The sequence below is a fragment of the Urocitellus parryii genome, chromosome 6 (genome assembly GCF_045843805.1).
Source record: "Urocitellus parryii isolate mUroPar1 chromosome 6, mUroPar1.hap1, whole genome shotgun sequence".
In the NCBI taxonomy this organism is placed as follows: Eukaryota; Metazoa; Chordata; class Mammalia; order Rodentia; family Sciuridae; genus Urocitellus; species Urocitellus parryii.
In genome coordinates, this window is record NC_135536.1 from 26,495,724 (window position 1) to 26,511,963 (window position 16,240).

A 16,240-nucleotide genomic window follows, 5' to 3' on the forward strand; every position below is an offset into this window, starting at 1 on the left:
CAAATTACTGAGGCTTGTTTGACCTTGCAGTCCTCCCCCTTCATCCTCTGGAACCCATGGGATTATGGGCTACCACACCTAGCTCATTCACTTATTTCTGGTGCAAGGTGGGCAGGCAGCTGAATCCCACCAGCCAGGATCCAGGCAGATTCCCTGTTGTGACTGCTGGTAACCAAGGTGCTATTTATGACCAGTTTGTGAGGGAACTGAAGCTTATGCACATGATAACATAGCCGAACCTGGGCTGAGGAAGTGGCTCAAGCGGTAGTGCGCTCGCCTGGAACACACGCAGGGCGCTGGGTTCCATCCTCAGCACCACATAAAAATAAAGATGTTGTGTCCACCGAAAACTAAAAAATAAATATTAAAAAAACTTCTCTCTCTCTCTTTAAAAAAAAAAATATATATATATATATGTGTGTGTGTGTATATATATATATATATATATATATATATATATATATATATTAAACCCGAACCCAAAACCATGAAGCCATATTAATAGCATCTTTTTGAAACAGACTAAATGTCAAATGCCCCTAAATGTCAAAGAACTTAAAATCTGACATGGGAAATAAGACATGCTCTATAAGCAATATGAGAGAATATATGAATGCTAGAAGATTCTGAGCAAAACAATAAATGGAGAAAAAACTACTTGCCTTGATTTTTTAGCCTGTTGTTGGAAGAGACCAGCAGATAAAGCTTTAAGGAAAGGCAAAAGTTGGATTTACAGTAGTAGAAGTGGATAGGGGCCCGGTGAGATAGCCAGATGAGTGATTTGGAAAGCTGAGACAGGAGTTCAAAGCCAGCCTCAACAACAGCAAGGTGCTAAGTGACTCAGGGAGACCCCGTCTCTAAATAAAATACAAAACAGGGGTGGGGATGTGGCTCAGTGGTTAAGTGCCCCTGAGTTCAGTCTCCCCAAAATAAATGCACACAGGCAAAAAGGAATAAATGAAACAAGCGAAAGCATGAGGGCAGCCTCATCTTGGTCTTCCAAAGGGACAAATAAGTCAGACTACCTGATTCTACTTCCATATGAGCAGGCATCTATGTTATATCAACAATTTGAATTTTAAAAACAATTTTGGGGTTGGGACCAAATAAATCAGACCTATTTGCTGGTAGGCATAACCTTTATGGTTATTTTACCATATGATTCTGTATAACTGTATAGAATAAGCAGTTCATAAACATGAATAATGAATTATTTTCATATAGCCAAATTGCTGAAAATTTATCTTTATTTCTTTGTTCATTTACCAAGGTTTGTAAATCAGCATCTCTATTGATCATTTCCTGGTGACACAAATTATTTAGTCTTCGTTCTCTCATTTTGATTAGGCCAAGGTTCCTGTGAGGGAGAGTAGATTTGGGGGCACCATTCTTATGGGGCTTCACGCAATCTCAGACCTCACCACTGCCATTTGTAGTTCAAGACTCATTTTGCCACCACCGTTGCCAGCAGAGGGAGACATGCGCCCTCAAATGCTGCACTTAGGGGTTTGCCAACAGATTCCCTTTTCCTTTCTCCTGTGACGGAGACCCAGGTCAGAAACTGCAAATGCACCCTGCCTTCTGCATTCAGTTGTTACCTGCCCTATCCATGTGACATTTCGAGTTTTTAATCCTGCATAAGATACTCTGAAGAGTTAATCTTGTATTGAGTTCCATTCGAAGATATTTCAAAGTATACATACTACATGGCATCTAACTTAAAATAATTATAAATAATTGTTCAATAATTTTGGGGGCTGGAAACAATAGTATGTGCTATAATTCCAGCTACTTAGGAGGCTGAGCAGGAGGATCAGTGGAGCCCAGGAGCTCAAGGCCAGCCTGGGCAAAACAGCAAAGTTAAAAAAAAAATTTTGTTAATTAATTATTCTGATATTTAAAATCAAATTTAAAATTAAAATTGTTTTAAAGTTATTTAAAAGTAATTAAAATACTATAATGGAAAGAAAAAGTATTCAAAAGATATAGTTTAAAATCCCAGCTCCTATCAGTATCATTTTATAAAAGAATGGGCATTTGACATTCTCCTGATATAGACAGGAAGATAGCACGTAATTTAAAAATTTGATAATTTTGGCTTTATAAAAACTCATTACATTATTCATATTTTTCCAGTTTTGCTGAAGAGCAGTGAAAACGCCACAGGACTGGTGCCAGTTCTTGGACCAGCATTTGAGAACCATTGATTTCATTTTTCGGAACCTCATTTAACCATCTGTAAAATAGTTGTCCTCTAGTTCAAGTCAGCACCTGGCATTACATTGGGCTGACCTGTTTGTAAAGCCTTTAAAGAGGACTCAATGGGCTGGGCCTGGTGGCATTCACTTGTAATCTCAGTGGCTCAGGAGGCTGAGGCAGGAAGATAGAGAGTTCAAAGCCAGCCTCAGCAATGGTGAGGTGCTAAGCAACTCAGTGAGACCCTGTCTCTAAATAAAATACAAAATAGGACTGGGTTGTGGCTCAGTGGTTAAGCACACCTGGATTCAATCCCTAGTACAAAAAAAAAAAAAAAAAAGGACTCAATGGTGGTGTCAGTGTGGTACACTCTAGAGTCCCAGAGTCATGGGTCAGTGAGAGAGAAGGTCAGGACCTCCAACCTGGGTGCAGGTAGAGGGATCCATGTCCTGTACTGGCAGAGGCAGAGGTCATGACAACAGGAGACCTGACTTTTTTTCTCTTAGCAGTCAGCTGGTGGGTTCCCACCATCAGGGTTAGTTCTTGGCTCATTTCTTAGGGGAGTATCTGCAAAAACAGGAACACGAAAAACCTAATGCTGAGGTTACAGTCAGGATGTTAATACATACACACAGGTTTGATTCCAGGGGCAATGGAAACTCCTCCCAAATCACTCACTTTCTCCCTTGCCAATACTGAAATTCCTTTAAGTGTAACTGCTTGACACCCAAACGCTCTGCAACCCAAGGAAAATTCTTTCATAACAGTAACACGGTGCTTAGGACGTGCCAGGTACTGTCCTAAGTGATTTGCCTGCATGTACTCATTTGACCTTCCCTCAGTCCTGGGAGGTGGGTGTAGTGTCCTTATTCTCCTTTGACAGGAGGAAATAGGCCCTGTCACTTGCCAATGTCACCAGTGGTAGTTGATGGAGCCAGGATTTGAATTTGTGCTAGAGTGGAAATGAGTAATGCCACACCCTTTCCTGCTGCACTGAGGCCAGTGGCAAGCCAGAAGCACTAGGGACAGGCGCTTGTGTGGGAGGATCGCCAGGGACCGAGGTGGGGCACTGGGCAAGCAGGCTTCACAGAAGACGCCTCAGCTGCTCTCCCTCCCTCTGAACATGGTGGAGGGTTGCTGGGGGTGGGGTGCTGATTTCAGCCCCACATGTTCCCAGACGCTCAGAAGCTGCCTTGGGCCTCATGTCCCCTCTACCTAGAATCTTTTTAGTAGAAAGGTTTTAAAGTATCATCTGCCTGCTGAACATGAAGTCTTTGATTTCAACTTGCAACTTGTCCTTTCCTCTGGGTGATCGAGAAATCCGTTCCTTGGCCCCTTTATGTGGAGCCATTTGGCTTCTGGCTTGTAGATCTCTGGCCTCGTAGCTGGTCTCCCAGCTTGCCTCCCTTCTGTAAACAACCTCTGGATCCCAGTTGAGTTTACCAGACAGGGTTCAGGAAAGGCAGGGAACACAGGCTACCCCCGCGGAAAACCTGATGGACCTGGAGCTCTTCAGTGGAAATTGACGCTTGAGCAACAGGAAGCTGGCTACAAAGCCCAACATGAGGAGTGTCCTCCACATGGAAATTAATTATTCACAGTATTGAGCACTTTGGATCTCGTAGCTTCATCTAGAGGATTTGCACTGTGTCTGGTCCTATTTGTCTCCCACTATAGTCTGAGCTCCTTAAGGGATAGGTTTGAATTTCACGGTTTTTTCTCACAAAACAAATACTATATAGTAGGCATCCAACCAATCTATTGTCAATAGGACCCAACTCCCTGAACGGTGGGCTCCCACATCACTGACAGCACCAGAGAGAAGATGTTACTGAGCAGGGCAGGGTGTGGCTTCCTCAGCCTCTGGGGCAAGAGAAGTCTGGGGCCCTCCTGCTCTTTTGTCAACTCCCTGATGTGCTCTGCTCTCCCCTACCTCCTGAGGCCAGTGTTGTAAGTGGTGGGGGAGAGGTAGCCCCTGACTTACCTGGGGCTTACTCCATGGTTATCGTTCTGGCAAAGATGCTCTAGAACCTTCTACCCCTTTAAGTCATTGAGCCTTTTTCATTCTGAGCATTTGTTCAAGAATGCTCTAGAATCCTTCTCTGTAACATTGGATTTGGCCACTGCCTGACACTTTGGAATTCCATGAAGAGTCTTCTAAAACCTGGTAGTCAGTAGAGATGACAAATACAGTGGTTGCACTTTGCAGAGACGTGCCTAAGAACACCAGTGTCTCTCTTTCCATTCCTGGGGAGTTAAGGTTGGGCCTTTTGACAAGGTTTAGCTGAGGCGTTGGCCAGCTGGTCTTGGCTTATTTAGGTCAGCATCACAGCAGGGTGGGTAGACAGGCACCAGATGTTGGATTGAAGCCTCGCCCAGTGTTCATCAAGACTACCTGGTTCCAGGTGCAGGGATGCAAACCTGTTCTCAGCAACTCTGGAGGCTGAGACAGGAGGATTGGAAACTCGAGGCCAGGTTCAGTGACTTAGTGAGGCCCTGTTTCAAAATTTAAAAATAAAAAGGGCTGGGGATGCAGCTCAGTTGTTGAGTACCCCTAGTTCCAACCAAAACAAAACAAAATGAAAAAAAAAATACCTTGTTGATTTTATCTTGATTCTGTTTTCTCTTTAACTGGTTGCCTACGACCTCAAAGTTAAATCTCAGACAGGGGACTGACACACAAGCAGTCAGTCTCCAAAGTCTTAAATATATTCTGAAAGAGTGGGCACAGTTTTGGTTTTTCACATCTAAAAGGTTTCCTTTTAAAAATTTGATTGAGACTCTCTAGCCTTCCAAATTTGAAGAGCAATTTAAATTTAAGTTCTCTTTTTCTTAATGTTAAAGAAGGTGTGAGACATTGCTTACTCATTCTCCATTGCTTTATCATGTTTTGAGCCAATTTTAAGCACAGTGATGTCAAGACCTATGGTAGAGTGGATTCTTTACAAGACAGCTCATTTATTTGTCTGAAACGTCTTGGAAATCATGTGCAAACAAAGAAATTATTCAGGGCATTTTCTTCAGGTATAAAAACGTGTGATTTGCTCATCCCAAACTTGGGACTTTGAAATGGTGAGTGTCCTTTAAGACTCAAAAGGCTGCTTTCATCTGGCAAAGCCTCACCCCAGCGGCAGCCACAGGAGCCTTTGTGGATCTGACAGCCCTCCACGGTGGAAATCAGGCGCTTTCCACCTCCTGCTTTGTGGACAGGGCTAACAGGATAACCCACAGGGTAAACCCAAGAAAATTCATTTCCATGTCTTATGTTCATAGTTTAATGAAATTCTCCCTGCAGCAATTTCTGACAGGGCGTGAGGATTTTCTCCAGTGTCATCACACTGCGGCGGCAGTGATTGTGTCATCCAGGTGCAGGTGTTCTCGGTTGTCCTTTACCTGTTGTCTCCCTGTGTCACATATAGCCAAGAAAGCAGATGACAGGTTCATCTCTATTACATGGGGAATTACCAAGTGGTTGCCTAGCAACCTTCGCCTGCAATCGACAGGGTCTCTGTTGTGGAATGTAGAGTGGTTGGTTTTCCTTTCAAGAAGGACTATTTGCATATTTCTTTGGGGTTTCTGGGGAAGTAGGTATGTTTTCCTGGATCTGAGGCGATTAAAATGCTCTTTTGTAATGCTTTTCCCCAGTATTCATCCTATCGGAGTTCATTATGGTAACAAATTACAATGATCTGATCAGATCATTAATACAACAATTGCTTCAATTAAATTAATTCAGTGAGCATCTTACCATCCCAGACATTACAAGGAATTGGAAATAGGAACCAGTGTGGGCCCTAGTCTCAGCAAACATAAAATTGACTGTAGACAGTTAGATCTTTAATGGCTGAGGAGAAATTATTAGTTGTTTATGTGTATGTAAAATGAAAGTATTTTTATTTAGAAGAATTCCTTTGTGTTTGATCAGAGGTTAGATTCCTGCTTTTATAGCTTACAGCTGCAATCAGTTTAAAACGCGGTAATCAGTTCAAAATCACTTTTAAGATGTAGCTCCTTTTGGAACCTAAATAATTAGCAGCTCTTAAACGCTTGTTGGATCATGGCACTGAGATGGAGTCAGATGGGAAGGGGCTGCTCGCAGCCGTCTTTCTGCATAATGGCTGCCGTGGTGTTCACAGCCTCCCACCCCTATCTATCTCACACATAAGCCCTTTGCTTTTCTTCGTCTACTTTGCAGCAATGTGACTCTCACTCTACACTTATAGGACTTCTGCATGTTCCAAATCTTGCATTAGGGAATCCTTTGATCACTTGAGCTGACTTCTTTCCCACTGAGGAGACAGTCGCTAGACAGAGCCTGGGTGTGGCTAGCCCCTTTCCCAGGAGTTGACCAGTCTGTTAATTGTTTTGGTGTGTGTCTCTCATCCTCAGGGCATGGCGGGAGGTAACTGTTCCCTGACCCCTTAGTGCACCATCCTCAGATGCTCCTCCTGCCTGGAGGACACTGGGACTTGGCAAAGAAAACAGAGCTCTTGTGGCTAGCTGCACCACAGTGCCAGAACGAGCACACTTGGCTGTCTCCGCTGGTCTTCCGAACCCCTGTGCCGGACTTGCTGCTTGATCATTTTATCTGTCATCCAGTACCTTTGGGTCCCTCGAGGACTCGTTCAGACCTCTTGTCTTTACATGAAGCCTCGGACCTTTGTTCCTCAAATCAGTCAGCCATAGGTGGGAGCCAAAGGGTAGGGGATCGTAGGAGACCAGATGCTGGAGATTTCCTACAAGCTTCCCCATCTCATCCTCCGACAGTGGCTGCAGAGCTCCTCACAGCCCCATCCACACAGGAGGCTTAACAGGGCTAACACTACTGCTGCCATCTCCAGTGTGTGTTTCCCACTTCCCATCAGTCAGCCGACACTCCCTGGGTATTACTGCCTCCCTATGGGGTTAGGAAAATGCCGTAAAGCAGGCGGGCTCTACCCCTCAAGAAGTTCATAGGTCAGTTTTATAGATGCTGCAATAAAAATGTGGGACCCCAAACTGAAGATCACTTGGTTTAGGTAAAGGACGAGATCACAGAAAAGAGTGTGTAGAGAGCTATTTGATCTAGGCTTGGTTGGCTGGCCAACAAGGGAGGCCTCTCTGTCCACCTTTCAGAATGAGCCTGCAGCCAGGCACAGTGGCACATGTCTGTAACCCCAGCGACTCAAAGAGGCTTGAGGCAGGAGGGTTGCAAGTTCAAGGCCAGCCTCACCAACTTAGCAAGGTCCTAAGAAACTTAGTGAGACCCTGTCTCAAAAAACGAATAAATAGATATGGCTGGGATTGTGGCTCAGTGGTAAAAGCCCTTCTGGGTTCAATCCCCAGTACCAAAGAAAGAAAGAAAGGAAGGAAGGAAGAAATGGGTCTGGAGCAGAGACTGCTGCCCTGTGATGTCAGGAAGCCCTCACTGCTCTAATCTAAATCCTTTATGCTGTAGTTTGCCCCATATTTTGCCTCACTCCAACTTCAGCTGAAATAGTAAAAAATCTTTGCGTCATTTCCTGGTCACTTTAGCAGGTCATATCTGGTTCACTACCCTAACATGGCAAAAAACTATTTCTCCAAGCACCCCCCCACCCCAAATCCCTGTGGTTGGGCTTCTCCAGCTGCTGCCCTAGAAATACATCCTGATCCTCCTACTAGGAATCTCCCTGAGACGGGGCTGGGCAGGAAAGTCAGCTGGAACCTGTACTTGGAAGGAGGGTATCTTGTAAGAATGGGGGGGGGAGCGGAGGTTCTGGGGCTCAAACCCAGGGCCATGTTCATGCCAAGTATACTCTACCATAAAGCTACACTCATAGTATTTTTTGTGATATCTTCACTAAAGACAGAATTTTGAAGTTGAATGACCTGTAGAAGGATAAAGTACAAGTGGGCTGCTGTAGCACACGCCTGTAATCCCAGCGGTTTGGGAGGCCGAGGCAGGAGGATTGTGTTCAAAGCCAGCCTCAGCAACTTAGTGAGGCCTTAAGCAACTCAGTGAGACCTGTCTCTAAATAAAATATATAAAAGGCCTGGGGATGAGGCTCAGTGGTTAGGCACCTCTGGGTTTAAATCCTGGTACCAAAAAGAAAAAAGAAAATTAAGTACATGTCTTCCAGTATTATACTAGCGGACTTCACCAGCCTGTAGCCACTGGGTTCACATTCAGACCTGAATGTCACCAGCTCTGAGCCCCTAAGGAAGGTTTGTAAATGTTTATACTCCCATCCCCACCCCACGCCCCACTCTTCTTCAGTGACTGGAGGCCCTCACAAACCCATGGGCAGATCCACTGTGGCCACTACTTTAGCCTCCCTGTTGGGAGCCTGATATTTCAAGTCTTTTTATAGGTGGTCCCTCTATAAGAACATTGTTCTTATAATGGTCACTCCTGTCACCCTGCTGGGAACAACATTCTCTCCTTCCCTCCCCCTCTCCTGCAGGCAGGTGGGGTGGGGAGATGGGACCTTCTTGCTGATTGGCTGTGCTTGGTCACTTGCATCCTAAAACAACATCACTTCTACTGTAGTTATTCAAGGTCTCAGGGAGCTCTCCTCCTTCTGTTTGTCCCCCAGCCTCTTCCCTCACTGGGGATGGAACTGAGTTGCTCAAGCCAGGATGGAGGGTGGCAAACCATTAGCTTTTACCCTGATCTTTCTTCTCAGGGAGTCCTGCCCTCAAACGATTGACTCAAAAAAAAAACAAAACCAACCAACCAAACAGCAACAGTGACCAAAAACATGTATTCCTCCCCAATAAATGATAGCAAAAGTAAGTCCATTGGTACCAATAGTTCCATATATGTGAGGGTTTGTGGTGTTCTATGAACTCATAAAACCCAGGGGCCTTGGGGATTTCTCTTATAACTTGAAAATGAGGTCAGGACTATCCGCCCCGCCATTGCAGGTGCCTCTTGTCCTCATAATGGACATAATGCACGAAAGCTCCGTCTCCTGGGCACTGGAGGTGGCCATCTGAGGGGAGATTAGGAAGGGAGGGCCCAGCATTTAGCACTGCTTCGAAGAGAAGTTATCGTGCTAGAAGAATCTCCTCTGTGGGTTCTAAAAAACCCCACCCCCAGAGTCGGGAGCTAACACACACCAAACTATTTAGGTCCAGATGACTCAAAAGACAAGGTGAGGAACGGGATTGCCCTGGAAGTCAAGCGTCACAGCTTGATGTTCAGAAACTAAAACGACAACAGCATCATGGGCAGAACCCAGGGTGCAGCCATGTCAGGGGAATCCCTGTTCTGTAGGTCACAGGCTGGGGACCCTCTGTGTCAGCCAGCTTCCCATCACTGTGACAAATACCTGAGCTTAGCAACCCAAGGGAGGGAAAGTTGATTTTCGCTCATGGCTGTTTGGGCCTGTGGTGACACAGTACATGCCGGCAGGAGCACGTGGCAGAGGAGACCTTGGGGTGTCAGGAAAGTAGAAAGAAAGAGGGGCCAGAATCCTAGTGTTCCCTTCAAGGGCATGCTCCCAGTGACCTAACTCTCTCCACAGGGCCCCATCTTCCAATGGTTCCACCTCTGCCCAGTAGTGCCACAGGCTGGGGATGAAACCTTCAACACAGGGACCCTTGGGGAACATTCAAGATCTAAACTGGAGCCGGCTGCAATGGTGCACACCTGTAATCCCAGCAGCTCAGGAGACTGAGGCAGGAGGATTTCGAGTTCAAAGCCAGCTTCAGCAAGGGCGAGGTGCTAAGCAACTCAGTGATACCCTGTCTCTAAATAAAATATAAAAAAGGGCTGGGGGCTGGGGATATGGCTCAAGAGGTAGCTCGCTCGCCTGGCATGTGTGGGGCCCGGGATCGATCTTCAGCACCACATACAAACAAAGATGTTGTGTCCACTGAAAACTTAAAAAAAAAAAAAAATTCTCTCTCTCTCTTTAAAAAAAAAAAAAAAAAAAAAAAAGCCCTTTGCAAACTGCGAAGTGTTTGCTATTCTCTGCAGGGAAGATGGGAGCAACCCCAGCAGCTCAGTCGCATGCTCGTGGTTTTCTCTCTGCTGACGGAGTCTTTCCCAAGGTGGCTACGTGCCCACCTGTCAAGCCACCTCCTGTCTCCACCACAAATGTGAGGTGGGGGGCTGGCAGAACCCTTCCTGATGGACTGCCTTGTCTCAGGGACAGTGGGACCATCCACTGGGGTGTGGTCCGGCCAGATGCAGAGGGAATGGGGGCCACTGTCATAAACATGTGCGTGCTCCTCCACCGACATCACACATCAAAATCCCTCTCCACGTTCAGAGCCCAGCTCTTCCCAAACCCCTTTTCATCTCAGAACCACGGCTGTCATATGGAGAGCAGTGGCCACGCAGCGAGTCTTAAAAAGAATGTTTCCCTCTTTCTCCTGGGACTTTTTTTTTTTCCCCAAGCTACAAACACATTTTTTTTTCTTCAAGTTTTGATGCTGGCACCTTTTTGATCTTACTGGAAGGATCCTGCCTGTTCAGGAAGTGACAAACACCAGAACCACTTAACCCAGACAGGCAGAGCCCCTGTCTGCGCCAAAGCCCACTTACTGCTGGGAATGTGGCGGCGCACACCTGTAATCCCAGGATCACAGGTTCAAAGCCAGCCTGGGCAACTTAGCAAGACCCTGTTTCAAAATAAGAGTTATTTAAAAAAAGGGCTGGGGATGTTGTTCCATTATAGGGCACCCTGGGTTCCATCCACAAATCCCTAATACAACCACACACACGAGTGTGCTCACACACACACACACACACACACACAACTCACAAAGCCCCTTCACCATTATCACACACATTTATTATCATACCCATCTTTGGAAGGCCAGCCTGTGGACTAAATGATTATGATTTTGATATTAAAAAATGTTTTGTGGCATAACTGACCCCCACCAAAGACCCAGCCCAATGCCAATCCAGTAGCCAAGCATGTCCAAGTGCAGACATCTCACCTGCCTCCCAGTCTCTGGCCAGCTTCCTGGGTGGGGAGGGGGTGTGTGGAGCTCTCCTGTTGGATGATGGTTAGTGACATAGTAGCTGGATTGGTGCTTCTCCTGCTCCAGCCCAGGATGGCTCTTTGATTGATTTGGATTAAAAGGTTCTGTTGATGTAGGATCCGGCCCCCTCATCTGCCACTGTGCACTTGGAACACTGTACCTTTTACTCTTCCTGTATAACCTGTGTCCCTGCACATCTGGCGGCCGATGCTCACCCACTCACAAATCCTTGGCTGGACCCATTTGTGGTTTTGTGGCAGCCCCTAAGGTGAAGGTCTTGGCCCAGGGGAGAGAGAGAGGCCCACCACCTCCCATTTCTCCCAAGCTGGCCAGGAAGGAGCTCCGGCTTTTCTGCCCACCACCCCTCTCCCCCACACACACACTTACCCTCTTCCTCCCTGACAACTGACACTGGGGCCCGCCAGGGCACTGCCAGGATAAAGAGTGGGACTGGCAAGGGTTTGCCACCATGCACCTAAATGACCTGATGACTGCAGGTGGAAGGCAGGCTCTCCATCGCCTGGGACTCCTCAGCAGTGCAGGAGCACAGAACCATCCCTGAAAGCAACGTGACCCGCCCACCCAGGGGACTTGTCCGGAGAAGGAGTCAACAGTTCACTACCCTTTTTGAAATGGTGAAAGACGCTATAGAAACCGGCTTTAAGTTCAAAACTGAAGTGCTTTGTTACCATTTTAACTTGTTTAAAATCCCTCTTTCAACATCGCCTTTGGTCAAAGACAGTATCTGGGGCTGGAAACACAGATGGCTTTTAAAAGAAGACAAAACATGACGTCCACACAAATGCAATTTCTAGAATGCAGACAAAGCCTCCGTAAACATCAGACAATAGTATGCAACAAAGGTGTGGAAAAGCCAAAATGGAACATTGGCACAATATTCTCTCTCTTTTTTTTTTTTTTTTGGTACTAGGGATTGAACCCAGGGATGCTTAACCACTGAGCCACACCCCCAATAAATAAATACTTGTTTTTTTATTTTTGATACAGTGTTTTGCTAAGTTGCTTAGGACCTTGCTAAGTTGCTGAGGCTGGCCTCAAACTTGCAGTCCTCCTGCCTCCCCAGGTGCTGAGTGGCATAGTATTCTTAAAGAAATAACATTATGTGCACAGTATTTAGCCAATAACAAGGTGTTTCTATTGTCTTCTCACGGTGGGAGATAGGAAATGATCAAGAGGTGGTTTCTAGATTGAAGCAGGAAGAAATGGTGCCTGGCCACTCAGAAGAATCTTCACACATCAATTACACAAAAAATAAATAAATAAGTACCACTTCTAGGCCTATTATTATTACTACTTAGAAATTTTCATTGGGCTGGGGATGTGGCTCAAGCGGTAGCGCGCTTGCCTGGCATGCGTGCGGCCCGGGTTCGATCCTCAGCACCACATACCAACAAGGATGTTGTGTCCGCCGAGAACTAAAAAATAAATAATAAAAATTCTCTCTCTCTCTCTCCTCTCTCACTCTCTCTTTAAAAAAAAAAAAAAAAAAAGAAATTTTCATTGATGGGGCTGGGGATGTGGCTCAAGCGGTAACGCGCTCGCCTGGCATGTGTGCAGCCCGGGTTCGATCCTCAGCACCACATACAAACAAAGATGTTGTGTCTGCCGAGAACTGAAAAATAAATATTAAAATTCTCTTTCTCTCCTCTCTCTCTCTTAAAAAAAAAAAATCTTAAAAAAAAATACCTTCATCAACTTTCAATCGGGTTTGGATTATAAGTATATCATAAGAATGGATGTTTTTATTATCTGGTGGAGATGTGTTTTAAGACTTAAATGTGGGCTGGGGATGTGGCTCAAGCAGTTGCCTGGCATGTGTGTGGCCCGGGGTTCGATCCTCAGCACCACATACAAACAAAGATGTTGTGTCCGCCGAAAACTAAAAAATAAATATTAAAATTATCTCTTTCTCTCTCTCTTTAAACAAACAAAAAAAACCCTCTTGATTCCCATATCCTCCCTCTAACCACTGTCCTATCATTCCTTTCTTTCAAAAAAAAAGAAAAATTCAGGTAGGGACTGGGGTTGTGGCTCAGTGGTAGAGCCCTTGCCTCACATATGTGAAGCCCTGGGTTTGGTCCTCAGCAGCACATACAAATAAATAAATTAAATAAAGATATCATGTCCATCTACAACTAAAAAAAAAAAATTTTTTAAAAAGAAATTTTCATTGATAAATCACTACACCTCACAAGGATCAGTGACTTTTATAATGTTTTGATTTTAAATTAATTTGTTCATTTAGACAATAGTCACAACATTTTCCTGAGGCCTGGCCCACTCTGAAGGATGGATGGCCTCTGATGACCACTGGTTGGCCCATGGATTTCAGGGCTATTAGAATATGGGGGAAAAAATGAACCTTAGAATGGATGAATGGCAATAACTTAGTGACTTAGAAAAGACACATTCTTTTTGTTTGTTTGTTTCCCACTTGAGACACTCATTCCTGGTTGGCAGGAGACTGTATTCTGCACGAACGTTCTTAGGGCATCATTTTTACTTGCACAAAGCTGCAAAGTCATGTTCTGGTTCATGCTCTGATTCAAGGAGGAGGGAAAAGAGTCTGGATGAGGTACACCTACTATCTTTTTTTTTTGGAGAGGAGAGTACTGGCGATTGAACCCAGGGATTTGTTCTTGGTTGACCGGCATTCTACCACTGAGCTATATCCCCAGCCCTTAAAATTTATTTATTTAAAATTTGAAACAGAATCTCACTCGTTGCCTGGACTGGCAATCCTCCTGCCTCAGCCTCTACGTAGCTGGGATTACAAGTTTGTGCCATGACACCCAACCACACCCACTATCATATGGCCTAAGTGTTGTCATTTTTCCTGCTCAGAGAGTACAAATTCTGTCACATGGTCATATCTAACTGCAAAGGTAGGTAGGAATGGCAATTCTTAGCTGGGCAGCTATGGACCCAACAACAAATATGGAACAAGGGGAGGAAATTTGGGGGGGGGGGAATTAGGTATTCTCCATTTCAGGGACCCCTTTTAATTGAACCTTCTCAGTTAGTTTGTCTTAGAGACACCTATTAGAGTCTTTTTTTTTTTTTTCTGTCACCTGGAGGTTCTTTTGAACATTCCTGGCACAGGCTTTATAACTCACTCAGTAAAATCTTGCTTACATTATTAGCTCTTACCTTGATCCATTTAAGAGTGAGCTGCTTTTTGATATGAAGGCTATAGTTGCTATCTATTGCTTTTTGTCCTTAGCAATCCTTTTTCATCTGACTTCTAGAAGTTGTGCCCTGCCTTCCTCTTCAAGCCCCCATTTTTTCCATCCTCCGTGTCCTGCAGGCAAAATTGACTCCACATCCACATCAAGGTGCAAAGGAGGTCATGTGACTACAGCCTGGCCAATTAGACCACTGCTTTGCCTGGCCTTGGCGTCTTGCTGGTGGTGGACCCATGATCAGATCAGCCAATAAAGTGCAATGAAACTTCTCCTAGAACTGCAGGAAGAAAGCACGTGCTGTGTTCTCCTCCCCTAGTCTCAAACCCAGGCAGAGCTAGGACCGTATCACTGGCAGCCATCTTGCCGCTGCATGAGGACAGTATGGAGAAGAGCAGAATCAGGAAATGAAGGCAAGAACAAGTCCTGGTGACACTGCTTGAGCCCTAGGATCAAGCTGAGCCTTCACCACCTCGTCACCTTATCCTCAGTGTTCAGTTCCATGAGATGACATCTAACTTCCCCTCTCTTTAAGTCATTTACAGATGAATTATCTGTTACTCCGTGTACCCAAGAGGGCACTGATACAAAGCCCATGTAGACTTGACTCTTTTTTTTTTTTTTTGCATGAAGGGCGACATTCCTCGGGATGTAGCCTGGCTCCATGCTGGAGCACCTTAGCTATCTGATCACTGAATAGGGACCACTACTTGCCATGTTCTCTACTGGGCTGATTCTCCATCACCACCACCACCACCCCCTAGTGGCATTTGGCAATGTCAGGAGACAGTTTTGATTGTCGTGGGAGGAGTTAGGGGAAGTGCCGCTGGCATTTTGTGAATAAAGGCCAGGGATAGTCCTAAGCATCCTACAATACACAGTACAGTCTCCCCCCCCACCCCCGACAGAATTGTCCAATGCAAATTGTCATTAGCGTTCTGTGTTCCAATCCTTTTGGGCTACTGTCAACAAAATACCTTAGACTGGGCAATTTATAGGCAACAAAAATTTATGGCTCGTGATTCTGGAGGGTGGGAGATCCAGGATCAAGGCACCAGCAGATTCCAGGTCTGGTGAGGACCCGTTCCTCCTAGATGATAACTTCTACATATGCTCCCAAGGCAGAAGGGGCCACCAAGCTCCCTTAGGCCTCTTTGATAAGAGCCTTCCTCCCAGCCTGTAACCCCAGCAGCCCAGGAGGCTGAGGTAGGAGGATCACGAGTTCAAAGCCAGCCTCAGCAACAGCAAGGCCCTAAGCAACTCAGTGAGACCCTGTCTCTAAGTAAAATATAAAATAGGGCTGGGGTTGTGGCTCAGTGGTGGAGTGCCCCTGAGTTCAATCCCCAGTACCAAAATAGAAAAGAAAAAGAGCCTTCATCCCACTCATGAGGTCAGAGTCTTCATGACCCCATCACTGTCCAGTGGGCCCCGTGCACCAGGGAGATGTCAACATTCAGACCACAGCTCCCTGCCAGCTTCACAGGGAACCCGGCCTCTCCAGAGCTCCTCCCCAGAGCCAACAGGACACAGGAGACTGAGACTGCCTGCAAAGCCCACACCCAAGACTGCCCTGGGCTTGTCAGCTCCAGGCCAAGTGACATCCACTTGTTCACAACTCAGCCATTATCACACTGTTTGGGGAGCTACCGTTGGCTGGTGAGGGACTATGACTGTTTCTGGCCACCAGCATCAAGGAGAGTGAGAGGAAGGGTGGCCTGATGACAGAGAGATTTTATTTCGGACCTAGCACTTGCAACCCTTAAGGAGAGAGGTTTGAAAGTTAGGAGTCCTCTCTCCTATAGGCTGTGATGAATGAAGACCGTTTAGGTCGTGAAACTGGCAGTGACCAACACTTGGTGTCATCACAGAGAATCAGGGTC